Below are 6,002 nucleotides of genomic sequence, written 5' to 3' on the forward strand. Positions count from 1 at the left end.
CTTCTTCTGGAGACTGCAAACTTTATGGTGATTGTAGTGAGGAATTCATTGATCGACTATGTCCACCAGCAGGCAAAAGTGTGCTCCACGATTCGATGAGGCCTCCCTCCCAGCTCTGGTGGAGGGAGCAAGATCGAATAAGGAGGTGTTCTTCCCTTCCTCAGGAAGAAAAAAGCCACCCCAGCAGACTAAAGCTGTGTGGCTGCAAGTGGCCCAGGAGGTCAACTCCATATCGATGAGCCGCAGAACCTGGCTGCAATGCAGGAAGAGGTTTCATGACCTTCTCTGCACAGGAAAAGTGAGTATGACTTTCCCATCTCCCTCAATCTGATCCCGATCGCCTCTTCTCTCCAGCACTCTGCTTTGCTAACCTCTTCCTCCACATCCCACTTGACACTTACATCCCTGCACCCTTATCCATTGCCTCTCTCTCTCTGGTCACATTCACTTAACTATTCAACCATGTAGCCCTCACACTCCCTATCACTGTGATGCAACAACAACAACAACTTACACCACACAGGGAGGGTCCTTTGTCTCCTTCTAACCATCTATGCTATGTATTGTCTACACTCACTCCTTCATTCTCACTCAAACTCCACTTGTGTCCCTCATTGCAGGAAAAGAGAGCCCACAATAAGAGGGAAAGAGCCATGTCAGGAGGTGGGGCACCCTCAGTAGCCCAGCTCACTGCCTGGGAGGAGGCAGCCCAGGAAATCGCCGGGATCGAGGAGGATTCCAAGTAGGGGACGGACAGACGGGTGCATCGCAGCAAGCTGGTGACAGAATAGTTTGGCATCTCATTGACATTGCATGAGTCACTGATAATGAATCTGATGCTCTAACAGATTGACTTATGATCATCTGCACTATTCAATGTGCATGTAACCTTGACCTCACATCTCTAACTCTTTCCTTTACTCCCCCACAGGACCATCGAAAGCCCCGTCCCCACTGTCCAGGAGGAGCAGCCTCAGCTTCAAGACTCCTCAGAGGAAGCTGCAACCTCTGAGGGTGCAGCGGCAGCAGAATTCAGCGCACCCAGCACCAGCGCAGACACTCACACCTCGGTGGGACCTTCGCGAGATAGAGTAGTGTTGTCACTTGGTGTATCACAGCTCACAAGTGAGCATCAGCAGATGGTGGAGACAGGGACAGCAGTGGAGAGTCCTCGTCCGAGGGCACAGGACTCTGCCAGCTCGGCTCAGCTGCATGTCGACCCTGTGCCTCCGGGTCCATCCAGAAAGAGAGCGGTGCTGAAACTCCAGGAACAGGTGCAGGAGTCTCTGGCAGGTTTTGTCTCCAGGGTCGCTGCGAGTGTGGAGCGAATGGAGGAGTCCATTCCGAACATGAGCAGAGCCTTTGTGGAGGCATTGCCGCATGAACGCATCACCGTGGAAAGGATGGCAACCTCCGTGGAAAGGATAGCTAACTCTGTGGTAAGGCTGGCTACGGTAGAGGAGAGGATGGCTACGGTAGAGGAGAGGATGGCTACGGCCATGGAGGAGCTTAGTCACCAGGGTATTGAAAACATGGTCATTATTCAGAATAGAATGACATCTCTTGAGGAGCGATGGTCAGCTATTGAGCATAGAAACCAGACCTTCATCGAAGTCCTCTGGAGTAGGACTTCCAGTGCAGAAACGGGTCCTCATGGCCCCCCTGAAGTGCAGCAAGGTGCTGTCAAGCCTCTTGCTAGCTCTGAAGTGGGGCTGACCCATGAGAGGAATGTTGGTGGCAGAGAACAAGGAAGTGGGGGCTCCTCTCCAAGCGCTCACACTCCCATGCCACTGCAAAGCCCTCGGTCAGAGCCCCACCAGAGTCCTCACCCAACTGAGATGGGTATCTCAGCCCCTGCCCAGCCACAGGAGCAGCAGACTGTTGCCGAGCCCTCACAGGTTCGCAACCCCAGAGGACGCCTGCCAAAGGCGTCGAGACAGGAGCAGCAAAAAAGTGAGCAAGGGGCCTCCACATCTGCTGAAGCCACAGGGGAAGCACCACGTAGGAGCACACGTAAGAGGAAAATAATGCACAAGTAGTCACAAGGGTAGTCACTTGGGTGCTGTGATGTATCGTATTTGGACCAGCCATCCTAGTCATGGTATCATAAACAGATTTGATGGCAAACTGTTGAAGTTGTGGCCTGTGTCATTTCGCAAATGGGACTTTCACATTGAGGACTTAGGGCGACTTGCAATTGTCAGTATAGTGGTCAGAGTGATAGGAATCCGCAGGTTCTTGTCCATTGTCGATGCCCTGGTAAGAAGGTGCAAGACAAAAGTGTTTGATTGTGCAGGCTAAGCAAATCTGGCCAACGTGAGTGCGTCCCTTGCATCCCGGGCAGCAATGATGTCGCGTGCTGGCGCCTTCTGGCCTGTGCAGCTTCAGGTGGGTGAGCAGCAGCTTGGCATTCCTGTTGTTGCTGCTGCTGTTGGTGGTGCTGTTGTTCAGGGTTCTGCTGCTGCCGCGGCTGGTCTTCGTCCGAATCTGATGTCCAAGAGGAAAGGAAATAAATGGTTCCCATGCTTCTGCTATATACCTCAGTTGAGGAAGCGCTCAGTCAAGGTGGGGAGAGGGGTTTCCCAGGAGGTCACACTGGAGATGGATCTCAGGCTCCAAACATCCACAACAATGAGTAGGCCTGCTAAAAGTTCCCCCAGACCTGAAACAACAAAGTTCGGCCACCTGCAAATGATGATTGCTGAAAACTCCTTTGTAATGGTGGAGCTGCAGCTGTTAGTAAGCAGTCCACTTGTGAGGCCGCCAGGATTAACTGGCGTGTTCTAGAGGAGGCGTGTAGGATGGGGGAAATGTCTAAAAATCAGAAAGGCCTCTCACAATTGGATTATAGAGGCAATTAACTGGTTGTTAAGGGCCTTAAGGGCCTATCCCGTCTCTTGGAGGCGGGATGGAAACGGGGTCAGAAAACCCGATTCTGGGAAAATTGCTCGGAGGTAGGATGGAGGCGGGATCGGGCCCACACACCATTTTTTGCGATTTTAACACCTCACACGCCTCCAATCCCGCCTCCTCGGGCCTGGCAAAATCGAGCCTCATGTCAACATTTAGAGGGATGGTTGAAAGGATGGGAAATAAAGGAATATGGGAACAGGGCGGGCACATGGGATTAAGACTACTGCTCGTGTGGAGGATAAACACCAACACAGATTTGGTTGAACTGAATGGACGCTTAAAACATCTAAATAAGGTGTGCATAAGTTTAAAAAGTGCTCAAGGGATCTCACTAAAGATTTTTTAAACCTGGTTTCAGAGTGCACTAAGATGTACTCCACATGGTTCAAGACTGCCTTCTCTGGGAGATTTTACACCATTGCCCTGCACAGCCAGGCCTGCATTCCCACTCCAAAATAATACTGGTTACCCAACACTTAAATTGTCTACGTAGCAACAGTAACTGGACTTTAAAGCAGTTAATCATAGACTCATTAAATGGTTACAGCACAGAAGGAGGCCATTCGGCCCGTCGAGCCCGTGCCAGCTCTCTGCGAGAGCATTTCAGCTAAGTCCCACTCCCCCGCCCTTTCCCCGTAGCCCTGCAAATTTCTTCCCTTCAGGTATTTATCCAATTCCCTTTTGAAAGCCATGATTGAATCTGCCTCCACCACCCTCTCAGGCAGTGCATTCCAGATCCTAACCACTCGCTGCGTAAAAAAGTTTTTCCTCATTTCGCCTTTGGTTCTTTTGTCAATCACCTTAAATCATAGAATCATGTAAGAATTTACAGCACAGAAGGAGGCCATTCGGCCCATCGTGTCTGTGCCGGCCGACAAAGAGCTCTCCAGCCTAATCCCACTTTCCAGCACTTGGTCCGTAGCCCTGTAGGTTACAGCACTTCAAGTGCATATCCAAGTACTTTTTAAATGTGATGAGGGTCTCTGCTTCTACCACCCCTTCAGGCAGTGAGTTCCAGACCCCCACCACCCTCTGGGTGTAAAAATTTCTCCTCAAATCCCCTCTAATCCTCCTACTAATTACTTTAAATCTATGCCCCCTAGTTATTGACCCTTCTGCCAAGGGAAATAGGTCCTTTCTATTCACTCTATCTAGGCCTCTCATAATTTTATACACCTCAATTAGGTCTCCCCTCAGCCTCCTCTGTCCCAAAGAAAACAACCCCAGCCTATCCAATCTTTCCTCATAGCTAAAATTCCCCAGCCCAGGCAACATCCTCGTAAATCTCCTCTGCACCCCCTCGAGTGCAGTCACATCCTTCCTGTAATGTGGTGACCAGAACTGTACGCAGTATTCTAGCTGTGGCCTAACTAGTGTTTTATACAGTTCAAGCATAACCTCCCTGCTCTTATATTCTATGTCTCGGCTAATAAAGGCAAGTATCCCGTATGCCTTTTTAACCACCTTATCTACCTGTCCTGCTACCTTCAGGGATCTGTGGACATGCACTCCAAGGTCCCTCTGATCTCCTGCACTTCTCAATGTCCTACCATTTATAGTGTATTCCCTTGCCTTGTTAGCCCTCCCCAAATACATTACCTCACACTTCTTCAGATTGAATTCCATTTGCCACTATTCTGCCCACCTGATCAGTCCATTGATAGCTTCCTGCAGTCTGCAGCTTTCTTCTTCATTATCAACGACACGGCCAATTTTTGTATCATCTGCAAACTTCTTAATCATACTTCCTACATTCAAGTCCAAATCATTGATATATACCACAAAAATCTGTGTCCTCTGGTTCTCGACCCTTCTGCCAATGGGAACAGTTTCTCTCTATCCACTCTGTCTAGACCCCTCATGGATTTTGAACACCTCTATCAAATCTCCTCTCAACCTTCTCTGCTCTAAGGAGAACAACCCCAGCTTCTCTAGTCTATCCACGTAACTGAAGTCCCTCACCCTGGAACCATTCTCGTAAATCTTTTTTTGCACCCTCTCTAAGGCCTGCACATCCTTCCTAAAGTGCGGTGCCCAGAATTGGACACAATACCCCAGTTGAGGCTGAACCAGTGTTTTGCAGGAAACTTTTTTTTATCCGGCACGGACGGGACCGGCGTGGTGCCGGTTCATCAAAAATTCCGGATAACCGAGCGCTATAGTAAAAGATGCGGAGCTGAGAGCTCCGTATAAAGCAACAAACCCTGTTGTTTAGCAACAGGTTCAGAACAATGGCCACAAGTTCCGAGCGTCTCTGTAGCTTAGCAACAGCTGCAGCCACACCCTTGCACAGCAACAGATGGAGGAAGGCAAGTAATAAAAGTTACCTGAACCTACTCCTGAATTTTGCCGGTTAACTGAGATTTCCGGTTATTTAGGTGCCGGTAAATCGAAAGTTTCCTGTATAAAGGTTCATCATAACTTCCTTGCTTTTGTACTCTATGCCTCTATTTATGAAGCCTAGGATCCCGTATGCTTTTTTAACCGCTTTCTCAACCTGCCCTGCCATTTTCAACGATTTGTGCACATGCACCCCCAGGTCTCTCTGTTCGTGCACCCCCTTTAGGATTGTACCCTTTAGTTTGTATTGCCTCTCCTCGTTCTTCCTACCAAAATGTATCACTTCGCACTTTTCTGTGTTAAATTTCATCTGCCACGTGTCCGCCCATTCTCTGGAAGTCTATCACTATCCTCCTCACTGTTCACTACATTTCCAAGTTTTGTGTCATCTGCAAATTGCACATCCAACACTTTGGAGCATTGTGAAAACGGTGAGAAAGAAACTTAAATCAGGGCAAGATCGGAACCTTCGATCTATTTTCTTTTCTTTCCAGTTTTGAAGAAGGGTTCGACCCGAAATGTCAACTCAAATTTCTCTCCACGGATGTTGCCTGACCTGCTGAGTTTTTCCAGCATTTTCTGTTGTTATTTCGGATTTCCAACATCTGCAGTATTTGGCTATGGTACCAACAGCAGCCTTGAGTTTGCTCTGTGAGCTCTGGCCGGGAGGGGGCGCGCAAGAGCGAGGTGCGGAGCCGACCGACAGGTACTTTACGACACGCTGCGCCCCCCGACCGAATGCCGTAAAT

Source organism: Somniosus microcephalus, chromosome 33 (genome assembly GCF_052327205.1).
Source record: "Somniosus microcephalus isolate GS21.2 chromosome 33, FLI_Smic_1.0, whole genome shotgun sequence".
Taxonomy (NCBI): Eukaryota; Metazoa; Chordata; class Chondrichthyes; order Squaliformes; family Somniosidae; genus Somniosus; species Somniosus microcephalus.